The sequence below is a fragment of the Petromyzon marinus genome, unplaced genomic scaffold (genome assembly GCF_048934315.1).
Source record: "Petromyzon marinus isolate PM22_M1 ecotype Great Lakes invasive population unplaced genomic scaffold, UKy_Petmar_22M1.pri1.0 PM_Scaffold_15, whole genome shotgun sequence".
NCBI classification, from domain to species: Eukaryota; Metazoa; Chordata; class Hyperoartia; order Petromyzontiformes; family Petromyzontidae; genus Petromyzon; species Petromyzon marinus.
This window is the reverse complement of record NW_027423113.1, coordinates 1,902,798-1,925,951: the sequence shown is the minus strand read 5'-3', so window position 1 is coordinate 1,925,951 and position 23,154 is coordinate 1,902,798.

Genomic DNA, 23,154 nt, shown 5'->3' with positions numbered 1-23,154 from the left:
CATAGGATTCAGTGTTAATCAGTGAGACTCCCACAGGGTTCATTGTTAATCAGTGAAACTCCCACAGGGATCAGTGTTAATCAGTGAGACTCCCACAGGGTTCAGTGTTAATCAGTGACACTCCCACAGGGTTCAGTGTTAATCAGTGAGACTCCCACAGGGCGCAGTGTTAATCAGTGAGACTCCCACAGGGCTCAGTGTTAATCAGCGAGACTCCCATAGGGTTCAGTGTTAATCAGTGAGACTCCCATAGGTTTCAGTGTTAATCAGGGGGCTCCCACAGGGTTCGGTGTTAATCAGTGAGACTCCCATAGGGTTCAGTGTTAATCAGTCAGACTCCCATAGGATTCAGTGTTAATAAGTGAGACTCCCACAGGGTTCAGTGTTAATCAGCGACATTCCCATAGGGTTCAGTGTTAATCAGTGAGACTCCCACAGGGTTCAGTGTTAATCGGTGAGACTCCCATAGGGTTCAGTGTTAATCAGTGAGACTCCAACAGGGTTCAGTGTTAATCAATGAGACTCCCACAGGGTTCAGTGTTAATCAGTGAGACTCCCACAGGGTTCATTGTTAATCAGAGAGACTCCCAAAGGGTTCAGTGTTAATCAGTGAGACTCCCATAGTGGTCAGTGTAAATCACTGAGACTCCAATTGGGTTCGGTGTTAATCAGTGAGACTCCCATAGGGTTCGGTGTTAATCAGTGAGACTCCCATAGGGTTCAGTGTTAATCAGTGAGACTTCCATAGGATTCAGTGTTAATCAGTGAGACTCCCACAGGGTTCATTGTTAATCAGTGAGACTCCCACAGGGTGCAGTGTTAATCAGTGAGACTCCCATAGGGTTCAGTGTTAATCAGTGAGACTCCCATAGGGTTTCCGTGTTAATCAGTGAGACTCCCACAGGGTTCAGTGTTAATCAATGAGACTCCCACAGGGTTCAGTGTTAATCAGTGAGACTCCCATCGTGTTCAGTGTTAATCAGTGAGACTCCCATAGGGTTCAGTGTTAATCATTGGTGCTCCCACAGGGTTCAGTGTTAATCAGTGAGACTCCCATAGGGTTCAGTGTTAATCAGTGAGACTCCCACAGGGTTCAGTGTTAATCAGTGAGACTCCCATGGGGTTCAGTGTTAATCAGTGAGACGTCCATAGGACTCAGTGTTAATCAGTGAGACTCCCACAGGGTTCATTGTTAATCAGTGAGACTCCCACAGGGATCAGTGTTAATCAGTGAGACTCCCACAGGGTTCAGTGTTAATCAGTGACACTCCCATAGGGTTCAGTGTTAATCAGTGAGACTCCCATAGGGTTCAGTGTTAATCAGTGAGACTCCCATAGGGTTCAGTGTTAATCAGTGAGACTCCCACAGGGTTCAGTGTTAATCAGTGAGACTCTCACAGTGTTCAGTGTTAATAAGTGAGACTCCCACAGGGTTCAGTGTTAATCAGCGAGATTCCCATAGGGTTCAGTGTTAATCAGTGAGACTCCCACAGGGTTCAGTGTTAACCGGTGAGACTCCCATAGGGTTCAGTGTTAATCAGTGAGACTCCAACAGGGTTCAGTGTTAATCAATGAGACTCCCACAGGGTTCAGTGTTAATCAGTGAGACTCCCACAGGGTTCAGTGTTAATCAGTGAGACTTCCACAGGGTTCTGCGTTAATCAGTGAGACTCCCACAGGGTTCAGTGTTAATCAGTGAGACTCCCATATTGTTCAGTGTTAATCAGTGAGACTCCCACAGGGTTCAGTGTTTATCAGTGAGACTCCCATAGGGTTCAGTGTTAATCAGTAAGACTCCCATAGGGTTCAGTGTTAATCAGTGAGACTCCCACAGGGTTCAGTGTTAATCAGTGAGACTCCCACAGGGTTCAGTGTTAATCAGTGAGACTCCCACAGGGCTCAGTGTTAATCAGTGAGACTCCCATAGGGTTCGGTGTTAATCAGTGAGACTCCAACAGGGTTCAGTGTTAATCAATGAGACTCCCACTGGGTTCAGTGTTAATCAGTGAGACTCCCACAGGGTTCATTGTTAATCAGAGAGACTCCCAAAGGGTTCAGTGTTAATCAGTGAGACTCCCATAGTGGTCAGTGTAAATCACTGAGACTCCAATTGGGTTCGGTGTTAATCAGTAAGACTCCCATAGGGTTCGGTGTTAATCAGTGAGACTCCCATAGGGTTCAGTGTTAATCAGTGAGACTTCCATAGGATTCAGTGTTAATCAGTGAGACTCCCACAGGGTTCATTGTTAATCAGTGAAACTCCCACAGGGATCAGTGTTAATCAGTGAGACTCCCACAGGGTTCAGTGTTAATCAGTGACACTCCCACAGGGTTCAGTGTTAATCAGTGAGACTCCCACAGGGCGCAGTGTTAATCAGTGAGACTCCCACAGGGCTCAGTGTTAATCAGCGAGACTCCCATAGGGTTCAGTGTTAATCAGTGAGACTCCCATAGGTTTCAGTGTTAATCAGGGGGCTCCCACAGGGTTCGGTGTTAATCAGTGAGACTCCCATAGGGTTCAGTGTTAATCAGTCAGACTCCCATAGGATTCAGTGTTAATAAGTGAGACTCCCACAGGGTTCAGTGTTAATCAGCGACATTCCCATAGGGTTCAGTGTTAATCAGTGAGACTCCCACAGGGTTCAGTGTTAATCGGTGAGACTCCCATAGGGTTCAGTGTTAATCAGTGAGACTCCAACAGGGTTCAGTGTTAATCAATGAGACTCCCACAGGGTTCAGTGTTAATCAGTGAGACTCCCACAGGGTTCATTGTTAATCAGAGAGACTCCCAAAGGGTTCAGTGTTAATCAGTGAGACTCCCATAGTGGTCAGTGTAAATCACTGAGACTCCAATTGGGTTCGGTGTTAATCAGTGAGACTCCCATAGGGTTCGGTGTTAATCAGTGAGACTCCCATAGGGTTCAGTGTTAATCAGTGAGACTTCCATAGGATTCAGTGTTAATCAGTGAGACTCCCACAGGGTTCATTGTTAATCAGTGAGACTCCCACAGGGTGCAGTGTTAATCAGTGAGACTCCCATAGGGTTCAGTGTTAATCAGTGAGACTCCCATAGGGTTCGGTGTTAATCAGTGAGACTCCCACAGGGTTCAGTGTTAATCAATGAGACTCCCACAGGGTTCAGTGTTAATCAGTGAGACTCCCATCGTGTTCAGTGTTAATCAGTGAGACTCCCATAGGGTTCAGTGTTAATCATTGGTGCTCCCACAGGGTTCAGTGTTAATCAGTGAGACTCCCATAGGGTTCAGTGTTAATCAGTGAGACTCCCACAGGGTTCAGTGTTAATCAGTGAGACTCCCATGGGGTTCAGTGTTAATCAGTGAGACGTCCATAGGACTCAGTGTTAATCAGTGAGACTCCCACAGGGTTAATTGTTAATCAGTGAGACTCCCACAGGGATCAGTGTTAATCAGTGAGACTCCCACAGGGTTCAGTGTTAATCAGTGAGACTCCCATAGGGTTCAGTGTTAATCAGTGAGACTCCCATAGGGTTCAGTGTTAATCAGTGAGACTCCCACAGGGTTCAGTGTTAATCAGTGAGACTCTCACAGGGTTCAGTGTTAACCGGTGAGACTCCCATAGGGTTCAGTGTTAATCAGTGAGACTCCAACAGGGTTCAGTGTTAATCAATGAGACTCCCACAGGGTTCAGTGTTAATCAGTGAGACTCCCACCGGGTTCAGTGTTAATCAGTGAGACTTCCACAGGGTTCTGTGTTAATCAGTGAGACTCCCACAGGGTTCAGTGTTAATCAGTGAGACTCCCATATTGTTCAGTGTTAATCAGTGAGACTCCCACAGGGTTCAGTGTTTATCAGTGAGACTCCCATAGGGTTCAGTGTTAATAAGTAAGACTCCCATAGGGTTCAGTGTTAATCAGTGAGACTCCCACAGGGTTCAGTGTTAATCAGTGAGACTCCCACAGGGTTCAGTGTTAATCAGTGAGACTCCCACAGGGTTCAGTGTTAATCAGTGAGACTCCCACAGGGCTCAGTGTTAATCAGTGAGACCCCCACAGGGCTCAGTGTTAATCAGCGAGACTCCCATAGGGTTCAGTGTTAATCAGTGAGACTCCCATAGGTTTCAGTGTTAATCAGGGGGCTCCCACAGGGTTCGGTGTTAATCAGTGAGACTCCCATAGGGTTCAGTGTTAATCAGTCAGACTCCCATAGGGTTCAGTGTTAATAAGTGAGACTCCCACAGGGTTCAGTGTTAATCGGCGAGATTCCCATAGGGTTCAGTGTTAATCAGTGAGACTCCCACAGGGTTCAGTGTTAATCGGTGAGACTCCCATAGGGTTCGGTGTTAATCAGTGAGACTCCAACAGGGTTCAGTGTTAATCAATGAGACTCCCACTGGGTTCAGTGTTAATCAGTGAGACTCCCACAGGGTTCATTGTTAATCAGAGAGACTCCCAAAGGGTTCAGTGTTAATCAGTGAGACTCCCATAGTGGTCAGTGTAAATCACTGAGACTCCAATTGGGTTCGGTGTTAATCAGTAAGACTCCCATAGGGTTCGGTGTTAATCAGTGAGACTCCCATAGGGTTCAGTGTTAATCAGTGAGACTTCCATAGGATTCAGTGTTAATCAGTGAGACTCCCACAGGGTTCATTGTTAATCAGTGAAACTCCCACAGGGATCAGTGTTAATCAGTGAGACTCCCACAGGGTTCAGTGTTAATCAGTGACACTCCCATAGGGTTCAGTGTTAATCAGTGAGACTCCCATAGGGTTCAGTGTTAATCAGTGAGACTCCCATAGGGTTCAGTGTTAATCAGTGAGACTCCAACAGGGTTCAGTGTTAATCAGTGAGACTCTCACAGTGTTCAGTGTTAATCAGTGAGACTCCCACAGGGTTCAGTGTTAATCAGTGAGACTCCCACACGGTTCAGTGTTAATCAGTGACACTCCCATAGGGTTCAGCGTTATTCAGTGAGACTTCCATAGGGTTCAGTGTTTTTCAGTGAGACTTCCATAGGGTTCAGTGTTAAACAGTGAGACTCCCACATGGTTCAGTGTTAATCAGTGACACTACCATAGTTTTCAGTGTTAATCAGTGAGACTCCCACAGGGTTCAGTGTTAATCACTGAAACTCCCACAGGGTTCAGTGTTGATCAGTGAGACTCCCACAGGGTTCGGTGTTAATCAGTGAGACTCCCATAGGGTTCAGTGTTAATCAGTGAGACTCCCACAGGGTTCAGTGTTAATCAGTGAGACTCCCATGGGGTTCAGTGTTAATCAGTGAGACTTCCATAGGATTCAGTGTTAATCAGTGAGACTCCCACAGGGTTCATTGTTAATCAGTGAGACTCCCACAGGGATCAGTATTAATCAGTGAGACTCCCACAGGGTTCAGTGTTAATCAGTGACACTCCCATAGGGTTCAGTGTTAATCAGTGAGACTCCCATAGGGTTCAGTGTTAATCAGTGAGACTCCCATAGGGTTCAGTGTTAATCAGTGAGACTCCCACAGGGTTCAGTGTTAATCAGTGAGACTCTCACAGTGTTCAGTGTTAATAAGTGAGACTCCCACAGGGTTCAGTGTTAATCAGCGAGATTCCCATAGGGTTCAGTGTTAATCAGTGAGACTCCCACAGGGTTCAGTGTTAATCAGTGAGACTCCCACACGGTTCAGTGTTAATCAGTGACACTCCCATAGGGTTCAGCGTTATTCAGTGAGACTTCCATAGGGTTCAGTGTTTTTCAGTGAGACTTCCATAGGGTTCAGTGTTAAACAGTGAGACTCCCACATGGTTCAGTGTTAATCAGTGACACTACCATAGTTTTCAGTGTTAATCAGTGAGACTCCCACAGGGTTCAGTGTTAATCACTGAAACTCCCACAGGGTTCAGTGTTGATCAGTGAGACTCCCACAGGGTTCGGTGTTAATCAGTGAGACTCCCATAGGGTTCAGTGTTAATCAGTGAGACTCCCACAGGGTTCAGTGTTAATCAGTGAGACTCCCATGGGGTTCAGTGTTAATCAGTGAGACTTCCATAGGATTCAGTGTTAATCAGTGAGACTCCCACAGGGTTCATTGTTAATCAGTGAGACTTCCACAGGGATCAGTATTAATCAGTGAGACTCCCACAGGGTTCAGTGTTAATCAGTGACACTCCCATAGGGTTCAGTGTTAATCAGTGAGACTCCCATAGGGTTCAGTGTTAATCAGTGAGACTCCCATAGGGTTCAGTGTTAATCAGTGAGACTCCCACAGGGTTCAGTGTTAATCAGTGAGACTCTCACAGTGTTCAGTGTTAATAAGTGAGACTCCCACAGGGTTCAGTGTTAATCAGCGAGATTCCCATAGGGTTCAGTGTTAATCAGTGAGACTCCCACAGGGTTCAGTGTTAACCGGTGAGACTCCCATAGGGTTCAGTGTTAATCAGTGAGACTCCAACAGGGTTCAGTGTTAATTAATGAAACTCCCACAGGGTTCAGTGTTAATCAGTGAGACTCCCACAGGGTTCAGTGTTAATCAGTGAGAATCCCACAGGGTTCTGTGTTAATCAGTGAGACTCCCACAGGGTTCAGTGTTAATCAGTGAGACTCCCATATTGTTCAGTGTTAATCAGTGAGACTCCCACAGGGTTCAGTGTTTATCAGTGAGACTCCCATAGGGTTCAGTGTTAATCAGTAAGACTCCCATAGGGTTCAGTGTTAATCAGTGAGACTCCCACAGGGTTCAGTGTTAATCAGTGAGACTCCCACAGGGTTCAGTGTTAATCAGTGAGACTCCCACAGGGTTCAGTGTTAATCAGTGAGATCCCACAGGGCTCAGTGTTAATCAGTGAGACTCCCACAGGGCTCAGTGTTAATCAGCGAGACTCCCATAGGGTTCAGTGTTAATCAGTGAGACTCCCATAGGTTTCAGTGTTAATCAGGGGGCTCCCACAGGGTTTGGTGTTAATCAGTGAGACTCCCATAGGGTTCAGTGTTAATCAGTCAGACTCCCATAGGGTTCAGTGTTAATAAGTGAGACTCCCACAGGGTTCAGTGTTAATCAGCGAGATTCCCATAGGGTTCAGTGTTAATCAGTGAGACTCCCACAGGGTTCAGTGTTAATCGGTGAGACTCCCATAGGGTTCAGTGTTAATCAGTGAGACTCCAACAGGGTTCAGTGTTAATCAATGAGGCTCCCACAGGGTTCAGTGTTAATCAGTGAGACTCCCACAGGGTTCATTGTTAATCAGAGAGACTCCCAAAGGGTTCAGTGTTAATCAGTGAGACTCCCATAGTGGTCAGTGTAAATCACTGAGACTCCAATTGGGTTCGGTGTTAATCAGTGAGACTCCCATAGGGTTCGGTGTTAATCAGTGAGACTCCCATAGGGTTCAGTGTTAATCAGTGAGACTTCCATAGGATTCAGTGTTAATCAGTGAGACTCCCACAGGGTTCATTGTTAATCAGTGAGACTCCCACAGGGTGCAGTGTTAATCAGTGAGACTCCCATAGGGTTCAGTGTTAATCAGTGAGACTCCCATAGGGTTCGGTGTTAATCAGTGAGACTCCCAAAGGGTTCAGTGTTAATCAATGAGACTCCCACAGGGTTCAGTGTTAATCAGTGAGACTCCCATCGTGTTCAGTGTTAATCAGTGAGACTCCCATAGGGTTCAGTGTTAATCATTGGTGCTCCCACAGGGTTCAGTGTTAATCAGTGAGACTCCCATAGGGTTCATTGTTAATCAGTGAGACTCCCACAGGGATCAGTGTTAATCAGTGAGACTCCCACAGGGTTCAGTGTTAATCAGTGACACTCCCATATGGTTCAGTGTTAATCAGTGAGACTCCCATATTGTTCAGTGTTAATCAGTGAGACTCCCACAGGGTTCAGTGTTTATCAGTGAGACTCCCACAGGGTTCAGTGTTAATCAGTGAGACTCTCACAGTGTTCAGTGTTAATAAGTGAGACTCCCACAGGGTTCAGTGTTAATCAGCGAGATTCCCATAGGGTTCAGTGTTAATCAGTGAGACTCCCACAGGGTTCAGTGTTAACCGGTGAGCCTCCCATAGGGTTCATTGTTAATCAGTGAGACTCCAACAGGGTTCAGTGTTAATTAATGAGACTCCCACAGGGTTCAGTGTTAATCAGTGAGACTCCCACAGGGTTCAGTGTTAATCAGTGAGACTCCCACAGGGTTCTGTGTTAATCAGTGAGACTCCCACAGGGTTTAGTGTTAATCAGTGAGACTCCCATATTGTTCAGTGTTAATCAGTGAGACTCCCACAGGGTTCAGTGTTAATCAGTGAGACTCCCATGGGGTTCAGTGTTAATCAGTGAGACTTCCATAGGATTCAGTGTTAATCAGTGAGACTCCCACAGGGTTCAGTGTTAATCAGCGAGATTCCCATAGGGTTCAGTGTTAATCAGTGAGACTCCCACAGGGTTCAGTGTTAACCGGTGAGACTCCCATAGGGTTCAGTGTTAATCAGTGAGACTCCAACAGGGTTCAGTGTTAATTAATGAAACTCCCACAGGGTTCAGTGTTAATCAGTGAGACTCCCACAGGGTTCAGTGTTAATCAGTGAGACTCCCACAGGGTTCTGTGTTAATCAGTGAGACTCCCACAGGGTTCAGTGTTAATCAGTGAGACTCCCATATTGTTCAGTGTTAATCAGTGAGACTCCCACAGGGTTCAGTGTTTATCAGTGAGACTCCCATAGGGTTCAGTGTTAATCAGTAAAACTCCCATAGGGTTCAGTGTTAATCAGTGAGACTCCCACAGGGTTCAGTGTTAATCAGTGAGACTCCCACAGGGTTCAGTGTTAATCAGTGAGACTCCCACAGGGTTCAGTGTTAATCAGTGAGATCCCACAGGGCTCAGTGTTAATCAGTGAGACTCCCACAGGGCTCAGTGTTAATCAGCGAGACTCCCATAGGGTTCAGTGTTAATCAGTGAGACTCCCATAGGTTTCAGTGTTAATCAGGGGGCTCCCACAGGGTTTGGTGTTAATCAGTGAGACTCCCATAGGGTTCAGTGTTAATCAGTCAGACTCCCATAGGGTTCAGTGTTAATAAGTGAGACTCCCACAGGGTTCAGTGTTAATCAGCGAGATTCCCATAGGGTTCAGTGTTAATCAGTGAGACTCCCACAGGGTTCAGTGTTAATCGGTGAGACTCCCATAGGGTTCAGTGTTAATCAGTGAGACTCCAACAGGGTTCAGTGTTAATCAATGAGACTCCCACAGGGTTCAGTGTTAATCAGTGAGACTCCCACAGGGTTCATTGTTAATCAGAGAGACTCCCAAAGGGTTCAGTGTTAATCAGTGAGACTCCCATAGTGGTCAGTGTAAATCACTGAGACTCCAATTGGGTTCGGTGTTAATCAGTGAGACTCCCATAGGGTTCGGTGTTAATCAGTGAGACTCCCATAGGGTTCAGTGTTAATCAGTGAGACTTCCATAGGATTCAGTGTTAATCAGTGAGACTCCCACAGGGTTCATTGTTAATCAGTGAGACTCCCACAGGGTGCAGTGTTAATCAGTGAGACTCCCATAGGGTTCAGTGTTAATCAGTGAGACTCCCATAGGGTTCGGTGTTAATCAGTGAGACTCCCAAAGGGTTCAGTGTTAATCAATGAGACTCCCACAGGGTTCAGTGTTAATCAGTGAGACTCCCATCGTGTTCAGTGTTAATCAGTGAGACTCCCATAGGGTTCAGTGTTAATCATTGGTGCTCCCACAGGGTTCAGTGTTAATCAGTGAGACTCCCATAGGGTTCATTGTTAATCAGTGAGACTCCCACAGGGATCAGTGTTAATCAGTGAGACTCCCACAGGGTTCAGTGTTAATCAGTGACACTCCCATATGGTTCAGTGTTAATCAGTGAGACTCCCATATTGTTCAGTGTTAATCAGTGAGACTCCCACAGGGTTCAGTGTTTATCAGTGAGACTCCCACAGGGTTCAGTGTTAATCAGTGAGACTCTCACAGTGTTCAGTGTTAATAAGTGAGACTCCCACAGGGTTCAGTGTTAATCAGCGAGATTCCCATAGGGTTCAGTGTTAATCAGTGAGACTCCCACAGGGTTCAGTGTTAACCGGTGAGCCTCCCATAGGGTTCATTGTTAATCAGTGAGACTCCAACAGGGTTCAGTGTTAATTAATGAGACTCCCACAGGGTTCAGTGTTAATCAGTGAGACTCCCACAGGGTTCAGTGTTAATCAGTGAGACTCCCACAGGGTTCTGTGTTAATCAGTGAGACTCCCACAGGGTTCAGTGTTAATCAGTGAGACTCCCATATTGTTCAGTGTTAATCAGTGAGACTCCCACAGGGTTCAGTGTTAATCAGTGAGACTCCCATGGGGTTCAGTGTTAATCAGTGAGACTTCCATAGGATTCAGTGTTAATCAGTGAGACTCCCACAGGGTTCATTGTTAATCAGTGAGACTCCCACAGGGATCAGTGTTAATCAGTGAGACTCCCACAGGGTTCAGTGTTAATCAGTGACACTCCCATAGGGTTCAGTGTTAATCAGTGAGACTCCCATATTGTTCAGTGTTAATCAGTGAGACTCCCACAGGGTTCAGTGTTTATCAGTGAGACTCCCACAGGGTTCAGTGTTAATCAGTGAGACTCTCACAGTGTTCAGTGTTAATAAGTGAGACTCCCACAGGGTTCAGTGTTAATCAGCGAGATTCCCATAGGGTTCAGTGTTAATCAGTGAGACTCCCACAGGGTTCAGTGTTAACCGGTGAGACTCCCATAGGGTTCATTGTTAATCAGTGAGACTCCAACAGGGTTCAGTGTTAATTAATGAGACTCCCACAGGGTTCAGTGTTAATCAGTGAGACTCCCACAGGGTTCAGTGTTAATCAGTGAGACTCCCACAGGGTTCTGTGTTAATCAGTGAGACTCCCACAGGGTTCAGTGTTAATCAGTGAGACTCCCATATTGTTCAGTGTTAATCAGTGAGACTCCTACAGGGTTCAGTGTTTATCAGTGAGACTCCCATAGGGTTCAGTGTTAATCAGTAAGACTCCCATAGGGTTCAGTGTTAATCAGTGAGACTCCCACAGGGTTCAGTGTTAATCAGTGAGACTCCCACAGGGTTCAGTGTTAATCAGTGAGACTCCCACAGGGTTCAGTGTTAATCAGTGAGACTCCCACAGGGCTCACTGTTAATCAGTGAGACTCCCACAGGGCTCAGTGTTAATCAGCGAGACTCCCATAGGGTTCAGTGTTAATCAGTGAGACTCCCATAGGTTTCAGTGTTAATCAGGGGGCTCCCACAGGGTTCGGTGTTAATCAGTGAGACTCCCATAGGGTTCAGTGTTAATCAGTCAGACTCCCATAGGATTCAGTGTTAATAAGTGAGACTCCCACAGGGTTCAGTGTTAATCAGCGACATTCCCATAGGGTTCAGTGTTAATCAGTGAGACTCCCACAGGGTTCAGTGTTAATCGGTGAGACTCCCATAGGGTTCAGTGTTAATCAGTGAGACTCCAACAGGGTTCAGTGTTAATCAATGAGACTCCCACAGGGTTCAGTGTTAATCAGTGAGACTCCCACAGGGTTCATTGTTAATCAGAGAGACTCCCAAAGGGTTCAGTGTTAATCAGTGAGACTCCCATAGTGGTCAGTGTAAATCACTGAGACTCCAATTGGGTTCGGTGTTAATCAGTGAGACTCCCATAGGGATCGGTGTTAATCAGTGAGACTCCCATAGGGTTCAGTGTTAATCAGTGAGACTTCCATAGGATTCAGTGTTAATCAGTGAGACTCCCACAGGGTTAATTGTTAATCAGTGAGACTCCCACAGGGTGCAGTGTTAATCAGTGAGACTCCCATAGGGTTCAGTGTTAATCAGTGAGACTCCCATAGGGTTCGGTGTTAATCAGTGAGACTCCCACAGGGTTCAGTGTTAATCAATGAGACTCCCACAGGGTTCAGTGTTAATCAGTGAGACTCCCATCGTGTTCAGTGTTAATCAGTGAGACTCCCATAGGGTTCAGTGTTAATCATTGGTGCTCCCACAGGGTTCAGTGTTAATCAGTGAGACTCCCATAGGGTTCAGTGTTAATCAGTGAGACTCCCACAGGGTTCAGTGTTAATCAGTGAGACTCCCATGGGGTTCAGTGTTAATCAGTGAGACGTCCATAGGATTCAGTGTTAATCAGTGAGACTCCCACAGGGTTCATTGTTAATCAGTGAGACTCCCACAGGGTTCAGTGTTAATCAGTGAGATTCCCATAGGGTTCAGTGTTAATCAGTGAGACTCCCACAGGGTTCAGTGTTAACCGGTGAGACTCCCATAGGGTTCAGTGTTAATCAGTGAGACTCCAACAGGGTTCAGTGTTAATCAATGAGACTCCCACAGGGTTCAGTGTTAATCAGTGAGACTCCCACAGGGTTCAGTGTTAATCAGTGAGACTTCCACAGGGTTCTGTGTTAATCAGTGAGACTCCCACAGGGTTCAGTGTTGATCAGTGAGACTCCCATATTGTTCAGTGTTAATCAGTGAGACTCCCACAGGGTTCAGTGTTTATCAGTGAGACTCCCATAGGGTTCAGTGTTAATCAGTAAGACTCCCATAGGGTTCAGTGTTAATCAGTGAGACTCCCACAGGGTTCAGTGTTAATCAGTGAGACTCCCACAGGGTTCAGTGTTAATCAGTGAGACTCCCACAGGGTTCAGTGTTAATCAGTGAGACTCCCATAGGGTTCAGTGTTAATCAGTGAGACTCCCACAGGGTTCAGTGTTAATCAGTGAGACGCTCACAGTGTTCAGTGTTAATAAGTGAGACTCCCACAGGGTTCAGTGTTAATCAGCGAGATTCCCATAGGGTTCAGTGTTAATCAGTGAGACTCCCACAGGGTTCAGTGTTAACCGGTGAGACTCCCATAGGGTTCAGTGTTAATCAGTGAGACTCCCACAGGGTTCAGTGTTAATCAGTGAGACTCCCACAGGGTTCAGTGTTAATCAGTGAGACTTCCACAAGGTTCTGTGTTAATCAGTGAGACTCCCACAGGGTTCAGTGTTAATCAGTGAGACTCCCATATTGTTCAGTGTTAATCAGTGAGACTCCCACAGGGTTCAGTGTTTATCAGTGAGACTCCCATAGGGTTCAGTGTTAATCAGTAAGACTCCCATAGGGTTCAGTGTTAATCAGTGAGACTCCCACAGGGTTCAGTGTTAATCAGTGAGACTCCCACAGGGTTCAGTGTTAATCAGTGAGACTCCCACAGGGTTCAGTGTTAATCAGTGAGACTCCCACAGGGCTCAGTGTTAATCACTGAGACCCCCACAGGGCTCAGTGTTAATCAGCGAGACTCCCATAGGGGTCAGTGTAAATCACTGAGACTCCAATTGGGTTCGGTGTTAATCAGTAAGACTCCCATAGGGTTCGGTGTTAATCAGTGAGACTCCCATAGGGTTCAGTGTTAATCAGTGAGACTTCCATAGGATTCAGTGTTAATCAGTGAGACTCCCACAGGGTTCATTGTTAATCAGTGAAACTCCCACAGGGATCAGTGTTAATCAGTGAGACTCCCACAGGGTTCAGTGTTAATCAGTGACACTCCCATAGGGTTCAGTGTTAATCAGTGAGACTCCCATAGGGTTCAGTGTTAATCAGTGAGACTCCCATAGGGTTCAGTGTTAATCAGTGAGACTCCCACAGGGTTCAGTGTTAATCAGTGAGACTCTCACAGTGTTCAGTGTTAATCAGTGAGACTCCCACAGGGTTCAGTGTTAATCAGTGAGACTCCCACACGGTTCAGTGTTAATCAGTGACACTCCCATAGGGTTCAGCGTTATTCAGTGAGACTTCCATAGGGTTCAGTGTTTTTCAGTGAGACTTCCATAGGGTTCAGTGTTAAACAGTGAGACTCCCACAGGGTTCAGTGTTAATCAGTGACACTACCATAGTTTTCAGTGTTAATCAGTGAGCTCCCACAGGGTTCAGTGTTAATCACTGAAACTCCCACAGGGTTCAGTGTTGATCAGTGAGACTCCCACAGGGTTCGGTGTTAATCAGTGAGACTCCCATAGGGTTCAGTGTTAATCAGTGAGACTCCCACAGGGTTCAGTGTTAATCAGTGAGACTCCCATAGGGTTCAGTGTTAATCAGTGAGACTCTCATAGGGTTCGGTGTTGATCAGTGAGACTCCCATAGGGTTCAGTATTGATCAGTGAGACTCCCATAGGGTTCAGTGTTAATCAGTGAGACTCCCACAGGGTTCAGTGTTAATCAGTGAGACTCCCATAGGGTTCAGTGTTAATCAGTGAGACTCCCACAGGGTTCAGTGTTAATCAGTGAGACTCCCATAGGGTTCAGTGTTAATCAGTGAGACTCCCATAGGTTTCAGTGTTAATCAGTGAGAATACCCACAGGGTTCAGTGTTCATCAGTGAGACTCCCACAGGGTTCTGTGATAATCAGTGAAACTCCCATGGGGTTCTGTGTTATTCAGTGAGACTCCCATAGGGTTCAGTGTTAATCAGTGGGGCTCCCACAGGGTTCAGTGTTAATAAGTGAGACTCCCATAGGGTTCAGTGTTAATCAGTGGGGCTCCCACAGGGTTCAGTGTTAATAAGTGAGACTCCCACAGGGTTCAGTGTTAATCAGCGACATTCCCATAGGGTTCAGTGTTAATCAGTGAGACTCCCACAGGGTTCAGTGTTAATCGGTGAGACTCCCATAGGGTTCAGTGTTAATCAGTGAGACTCCAACAGGGTTCAGTGTTAATCAATGAGACTCCCACAGGGTTCAGTGTTAATCAGTGAGACTCCCACAGGGTTCATTGTTAATCAGTGAGACTCTCATAGGGTTCGGTGTTGATCAGTGAGACTCCCATAGGGTTCAGTATTAATCAGTGAGACTCCCATAGGGTTCAGTGTTAATCAGTGAGACTCCTGCAGGGTTCAGTGTTAATCAGTGAGACTCCCATAGGGTTCAGTGTTAATCAGTGAGACTCCCACAGGGTTCAGTGTTAATCAGTGAGACTCCCATAGGGTTCAGTGTTAATCAGTGAGACTCCCATAGGTTTCAGTGTTAATCAGTGAGACTCCCACAGGGTTCAGTGTTAATCAGTGAGACTCCCACAGGGTTCTGTGATAATCAGTGAAACTCCCATGGGGTTCTGTGTTATTCAGTGAGACTCCCATAGGGTTCAGTGTTAATCAGTGGGGCTCCCACAGGGTTCAGTGTTAATCAGTGAGACTCCCATAGGGTTCAGTGTTAATCAGTGGGGCTCCCACAGGGTTCAGTGTTAATCAGTGAGACTCCCATAGGGTTCAGTGTTAATCAGTGAGACTCCCACAGGGTTCAGTGTTAATCAGTGAGACTCCCACAGGGTTCAGTGTTAATCAGTGAGACACCCATAGGGTTCAGTGTTAATCAGTGAGACTCCCACAGGGTTCAGTGATAATCAGTGAGACTTCCATAGGGTTCAGTGTTAATCAGTGAGACTCCCACAGGGTTCAGTGTTAATCAGTGAGACTCCCACAGGGTTCAGTGTTAATCAGTGAGTCTCCCACAGGGTTCAGTGTTAATCAGTGAGACTTCCATAGGGTTCTGTGTTAATCAGTGAAGCTTCCATAGGGTTCAGTGTTAATCAGTGAGACTCCCACAGGGTTCGGTGTTAATCAGTGAGACTCCCATAGGGTTCAGTGTTAATCAGTGAGACTCCCACAGGGTTCAGTGTTAATCAGTGAGACTCCCATAGGGTTCAGTGTTAATCAGTGAGACTCTCATAGGGTTCGGTGTTGATCAGTGAGACTCCCATAGGGTTCAGTATTAATCAGTGAGACTCCCATAGGGTTCAGTGTTAATCAGTGAGACTCCCACAGGGTTCAGTGTTAATCAGTGAGACTCCCATAGGGTTCAGTGTTAATTAGTGAGACTCCCACAGGGTTCAGTGTTAATCAGTGAGACTCCCTTAGGATTCAGTGTTAATCAGTGAGACTCCCACAGGGTTCGGTGTTAATCAGTGAGACTCCCATAGGGTTCAGTATTAATCAGTGAGACTCCCATAGGGTTCAGTGTTAATCAGTGAGACTCCCACAGGGTTCAGTGTTAATCAGTGAGACTCCCATAGGGTTCAGTGTTAATCAGTGAGACTCCCATAGGGTTCGGTGTTAATCAGTGAGACTCCCACAGGGTTCAGTGTTAATCAATGAGACTCCCACAGGGTTCAGTGTTAATCAGTAAGACTCCCATCGTGTTCAGTGTTAATCAGTGAGACTCCCATAGGGTTCAGTGTTAATAATTGGTGCTCCCACAGGGTTCAGTGTTAATCAGTGAGACTCCCATAGGGTTCAGTGTTAATCAGTGAGACTCCCATGGGGTTCAGTGTTAATCAGTGAGACACCCATAGGGTTCAGTGTTGATCAGTGAGACTCCCACAGGGTTCAGTGTTAATCAGTGAGACTCCCACAGGGTTCTGTGTTAATCAGTGAGACTCCCACAGGGTTCAGTGTTAATCAGTGAGACTCCCGTAGGGTTCAGTGTTAATCAGTGAGACTCCCATAGGGTTCGGTGTTAATCAGTGAGACTCCCACAGGGTTCAGTGTTAATCAGTGAGACTCCCATAGGGTTCAGTGTTAATCAGTGAGACTCCCACAGGGTTCAGTGTTTATCAGTGAGACTCCCATAGGGTTCTGTGTTAATCAGTAAGACTCCCATAGGGTTCAGTGTTAATCAGTGAGACTCCCACAGGGTTCAGTGTTAATCAGCGAGATTCCCATAGGGTTCAGTGTTAATCAGTGAGACTCCCACAGGGTTCAGTGTTAACCGGTGAGACTCCCATAGGGTTCAGTGTTAATCAGTGAGACTCCAACAGGGTTCAGTGTTAATCAATGAGACTCCCACAGGGTTCAGTGTTCATCAGTGAGACTCCCACAGGGTTCTGTGATAATCAGTGAAACTCCCATGGGGTTCTGTGTTATTCAGTGAGACTCCCATAGGGTTCAGTGTTAATCAGTGGGGCTCCCACAGGGTTCAGTGTTAATAAGTGAGACTCCCATAGGGTTCAGTGTTAATCAGTGGGGCTCCCACAGGGTTCAGTGTTAATCAGTGAGACTCCCATAGGGTTCAGTGTTAATCAGTGAGACTCCCACAGGGTTCAGTGTTAATCACTGAAACTCCCGCAGGGTTCAGTGTTGATCAGTGAGACTCCCACAGGGTTCGGTGTTAATCAGTGAGACTCCCATAGGGTTCAGTGTTAATCAGTGAGACTCCCACAGGGTTCAGTGTTAATCAGTGAGACTCCCATAGGGTTCAGTGTTAATCAGTGAGACTCTCATAGGGTTCGGTGTTGATCAGTGAGACTCCCATAGGGTTCAGTATTAATCAGTGAGACTCCCATAGGGTTCAGTGTTAATCAGTGAGACTCCTGCAGGGTTCAGTGTTAATCAGTGAGACTCCCATAGGGTTCAGTGTTAATCAGTGAGACTCCCACAGGGTTCAGTGTTAATCAGTGAGACTCCCATAGGGTTCAGTGTTAATCAGTGAGACTCCCATAGGTTTCAGTGTTAATCAGTGAGACTCCCACAGGGTTCAGTGTTAATCAGTGAGACTCCCACAGGGTTCTGTGATAATCAGTGAAACTCCCATGGGGTTCTGTGTTATTCAGTGAGACTCCCATAGGGTTCAGTGTTAATCAGTGGGGCTCCCACAGGGTTCAGTGTTAATCAGTGAGACTCCCATAGGGTTCAGTGTTAATCAGTGGGGCTCCCACAGGGTTCAGTGTTAATCAGTGAGACTCCCATAGGGTTCAGTGTTAATCAGTGAGACTCCCACAGGGTTCAGTGTTAATCAGTGAGACTCCCACAGGGTTCAGTGTTAATCAGTGAGACACCCATAGGGTTCAGTGTTAATCAGTGAGACTCCCACAGGGTTCAGTGGTAATCAGTGAGACTTCCATAGGGTTCAGTGTTAATCAGTGAGACTCCCACAGGGTTCAGTGTTAATCAGTGAGACTCCCACAGGGTTCAGTGTTAATCAGTGAGTCTCCCACAGGGTTCAGTGTTAATCAGTGAGACTTCCATAGGGTTCTGTGTTAATCAGTGAAGCTTCCATAGGGTTCAGTGTTAATCAGTGAGACTCCCACAGGGTTCGGTGTTAATCAGTGAGACTCCCATAGGGTTCAGTGTTAATCAGTGAGACTCCCACAGGGTTCAGTGTTAATCAGTGAGACTCCCATAGGGTTCAGTGTTAATCAGTGAGACTCTCATAGGGTTCGGTGTTGATCAGTGAGACTCCCATAGGGTTCAGTATTAATCAGTGAGACTTCCATAGGGTTCAGTGTTAATCAGTGAGACTCCCACAGGGTTCAGTGTTAATCAGTGAGACTCCCATAGGGTTCAGTGTTAATTAGTGAGACTCCCACAGGGTTCAGTGTTAATCAGTGAGACTCCCTTAGGATTCAGTGTTAATCAGTGAGACTCCCACAGGGTTCGGTGTTAATCAGTGAGACTCCCATAGGGTTCAGTATTAATCAGTGAGACTCCCATAGGGTTCAGTGTTAATCAGTGAGACTCCCACAGGGTTCAGTGTTAATCAGTGAGACTCCCATAGGGTTCAGTGTTAATCAGTGAGACTCCCATAGGGTTCGGTGTTAATCAGTGAGACTCCCACAGGGTTCAGTGTTAATCAATGAGACTCCCACAGGGTTCAGTGTTAATCAGTAAGACTCCCATCGTGTTCAGTGTTAATCAGTGAGACTCCCATAGGGTTCAGTGTTAATAATTGGTGCTCCCACAGGGTTCAGTGTTAATCAGTGAGACTCCCATAGGGTTCAGTGTTAATCAGTGAGACTCCCATGGGGTTCAGTGTTAATCAGTGAGACACCCATAGGGTTCAGTGTTGATCAGTGAGACTCCCACAGGGTTCAGTGTTAATCAGTGAGACTCCCACAGGGTTCTGTGTTAATCAGTGAGACTCCCACAGGGTTCAGTGTTAATCAGTGAGACTCCCATAGGGTTCAGTGTTAATCAGTGAGACTCCCATAGGGTTCGGTGTTAATCAGTGAGACTCCCACAGGGTTCAGTGTTAATCAGTGAGACTCCCATAGGGTTCAGTGTTAATCAGTGAGACTCCCACAGGGTTCAGTGTTTATCAGTGAGACTCCCATAGGGTTCTGTGTTAATCAGTAAGACTCCCATAGGGTTCAGTGTTAATCAGTGAGACTCCCACAGGGTTCAGTGTTAATCAGCGAGATTCCCATAGGGTTCAGTGTTAATCAGTGAGACTCCCACAGGGTTCAGTGTTAACCGGTGAGACTCCCATAGGGTTCAGTGTTAATCAGTGAGACTCCAACAGGGTTCAGTGTTAATCAATGAGACTCCCACAGGGTTCAGTGTTAATCAGTGAGACTCCCACAGGGTTCAGTGTTAATCAGTGAGACTTCCACAAGGTTCTGTGTTAATCAGTGAGACTCCCACAGGGTTCAGTGTTAATCAGTGAGACTCCCATATTGTTCAGTGTTAATCAGTGAGACTCCCACAGGGTTCAGTGTTTATCAGTGAGACTCCCATAGGGTTCAGTGTTAATCAGTAAGACTCCCATAGGGTTCAGTGTTAATCAGTGAGACTCCCACAGGGTTCAGTGTTAATCAGTGAGACTCCCACAGGGTTCAGTGTTAATCAGTGAGACTCCCACAGGGTTCAGTGTTAATCAGTGAGACTCCCACAGGGCTCAGTGTTAATCACTGAGACCCCCACAGGGCTCAGTGTTAATCAGCGAGACTCCCATAGGGGTCAGTGTAAATCACTGAGACTCCAATTGGGTTCGGTGTTAATCAGTAAGACTCCCATAGGGTTCAGTGTTAATCAGTGAGACTCCCATAGGGTTCAGTGTTAATCAGTGAGACTTCCATAGGATTCAGTGTTAATCAGTGAGACTCCCACTGGGTTCATTGTTAATCAGTGAAACTCCCACAGGGATCAGTGTTAATCAGTGAGACTCCCACAGGGTTCAGTGTTAATCAGTGACACTCCCATAGGGTTCAGTGTTAATCAGTGAGACTCCCATAGGGTTCAGTGTTAATCAGTGAGACTCCCATAGGGTTCAGTGTTAATCAGTGAGACTCCCACAGGGTTCAGTGTTAATCAGTGAGACTCTCACAGTGTTCAGTGTTAATCAGTGAGACTCCCACAGGGTTCAGTGTTAATCAGTGAGACTCCCACACGGTTCAGTGTTAATCAGTGACACTCCCATAGGGTTCAGCGTTATTCAGTGAGACTTCCATAGGGTTCAGTGTTTTTCAGTGAGACTTCCATAGGGTTCAGTGTTAAACAGTGAGACTCCCACAGGGTTCAGTGTTAATCAGTGACACTACCATAGTTTTCAGTGTTAATCAGTGAGACTCCCACAGGGTTCAGTGTTAATCACTGAAACTCCCACAGGGTTCAGTGTTGATCAGTGAGACTCCCACAGGGTTCGGTGTTAATCAGTGAGACTCCCATAGGGTTCAGTGTTAATCAGTGAGACTCCCACAGGGTTCAGTGTTAATCAGTGAGACTCCCATAGGGTTCAGTGTTAATCAGTGAGACTCTCATAGGGTTCGGTGTTGATCAGTGAGACTCCCATAGGGTTCAGTATTGATCAGTGAGACTCCCATAGGGTTCAGTGTTAATCAGTGAGACTCCCACAGGGTTCAGTGTTAATCAGTGAGACTCCCATAGGGTTCAGTGTTAATCAGTGAGACTCCCACAGGGTTCAGTGTTAATCAGTGAGACTCCCATAGGGTTCAGTGTTAATCAGTGAGACTCCCATAGGTTTCAGTGTTAATCAGTGAGAATACCCACAGGGTTCAGTGTTCATCAGTGAGACTCCCACAGGGTTCTGTGATAATCAGTGAAACTCCCATGGGGTTCTGTGTTATTCAGTGAGACTCCCATAGGGTTCAGTGTTAATCAGTGGGGCTCCCACAGGGTTCAGTGTTAATAAGTGAGACTCCCATAGGGTTCAGTGTTAATCAGTGGGGCTCCCACAGGGTTCGGTGTTAATCAGTGAGACTCCCATAGGGTTCAGTGTTAATCAGTGAGACTCCCACAGGGTTCAGTGTTAATCACTGAAACTCCCGCAGGGTTCAGTGTTGATCAGTGAGACTCCCACAGGGTTCGGTGTTAATCAGTGAGACTCCCATAGGGTTCAGTGTTAATCAGTGAGACTCCCACAGGGTTCAGTGTTAATCAGTGAGACTCCCATAGGGTTCAGTGTTAATCAGTGATACTCTCATAGGGTTCGGTGTTGATCAGTGAGACTCCCATAGGGTTCAGTATTAATCAGTGAGACTCCCATAGGGTTCAGTGTTAATCAGTGAGACTCCTGCAGGGTTCAGTGTTAATCAGTGAGACTCCCATAGGGTTCAGTGTTAATCAGTGAGACTCCCACAGGGTTCAGTGTTAATCAGTGAGACTCCCATAGGGTTCAGTGTTAATCAGTGAGACTCCCATAGGTTTCAGTGTTAATCAGTGAGACTCCCACAGGGTTCAGTGTTAATCAGTGAGACTCCCACAGGGTTCTGTGATAATCAGTGAAACTCCCATGGGGTTCTGTGTTATTCAGTGAGACTCCCATAGGGTTCAGTGTTAATCAGTGGGGCTCCCACAGGGTTCAGTGTTAATCAGTGAGACTCCCATAGGGTTCAGTGTTAATCAGTGGGGCTCCCACAGGGTTCAGTGTTAATCAGTGAGACTCCCATAGGGTTCAGTGTTAATCAGTGAGACTCCCACAGGGTTCAGTGTTAATCAGTGAGACTCCCACAGGGTTCAGTGTTAATCAGTGAGACACCCATAGGGTTCAGTGTTAATCAGTGAGACTCCCACAGGGTTCAGTGGTAATCAGTGAGACTTCCATAGGGTTCAGTGTTAATCAGTGAGACTCCCACAGGGTTCAGTGTTAATCAGTGAGACTCCCACAGGGTTCAGTGTTAATCAGTGAGTCTCCCACAGGGTTCAGTGTTAATCAGTGAGACTTCCATAGGGTTCTGTGTTAATCAGTGAAGCTTCCATAGGGTTCAGTGTTAATCACTGAGACCCCCACAGGGCTCAGTGTTAATCAGCGAGACTCCCATAGGGGTCAGTGTAAATCACTGAGACTCCAATTGGGTTCGGTGTTAATCAGTAAGACTCCCATAGGGTTCGGTGTTAATCAGTGAGACTCCCATAGGGTTCAGTGTTAATCAGTGAGACTTCCATAGGATTCAGTGTTAATCAGTGAGACTCCCACAGGGTTCATTGTTAATCAGTGAAACTCCCACAGGGATCAGTGTTAATCAGTGAGACTCCCACAGGGTTCAGTGTTAATCAGTGACACTCCCATAGGGTTCAGTGTTAATCAGTGAGACTCCCATAGGGTTCAGTGTTAATCAGTGAGACTCCCATAGGGTTCAGTGTTAATCAGTGAGACTCCCACAGGGTTCAGTGTTAATCAGTGAGACTCTCACAGTGTTCAGTGTTAATCAGTGAGACTCCCACAGGGTTCAGTGTTAATCAGTGAGACTCCCACACAGTTCAGTGTTAATCAGTGACACTCCCATAGGGTCCAGCGTTATTCAGTGAGACTTCCATAGGGTTCAGTGTTTTTCAGTGAGACTTCCATAGGGTTCAGTGTTAAACAGTGAGACTCCCACAGGGTTCAGTGTTAATCAGTGACACTACCATAGTTTTCAGTGTTAATCAGTGAGACTCCCACAGGGTTCAGTGTTAATCACTGAAACTCCCACAGGGTTCAGTGTTGATCAGTGAGACTCCCACAGGGTTCGGTGTTAATCAGTGAGACTCCCATAGGGTTCAGTGTTAATCAGTGAGACTCCCACAGGGTTCAGTGTTAATCAGTGAGACTCCCATAGGGTTCAGTGTTAATCAGTGAGACTCTCATAGGGTTCGGTGTTGATCAGTGAGACTCCCATAGGGTTCAGTATTGATCAGTGAGACTCCCATAGGGTTCAGTGTTAATCAGTGAGACTCCCACAGGGTTCAGTGTTAATCAGTGAGACTCCCATAGGGTTCAGTGTTAATCAGTGAGACTCCCACAGGGTTCAGTGTTAATCAGTGAGACTCCCATAGGGTTCAGTGTTAATCAGTGAGACTCCCATAGGTTTCAGTGTTAATCAGTGAGAATACCCACAGGGTTCAGTGTTCATCAGTGAGACTCCCACAGGGTTCTGTGATAATCAGTGAAACTCCCA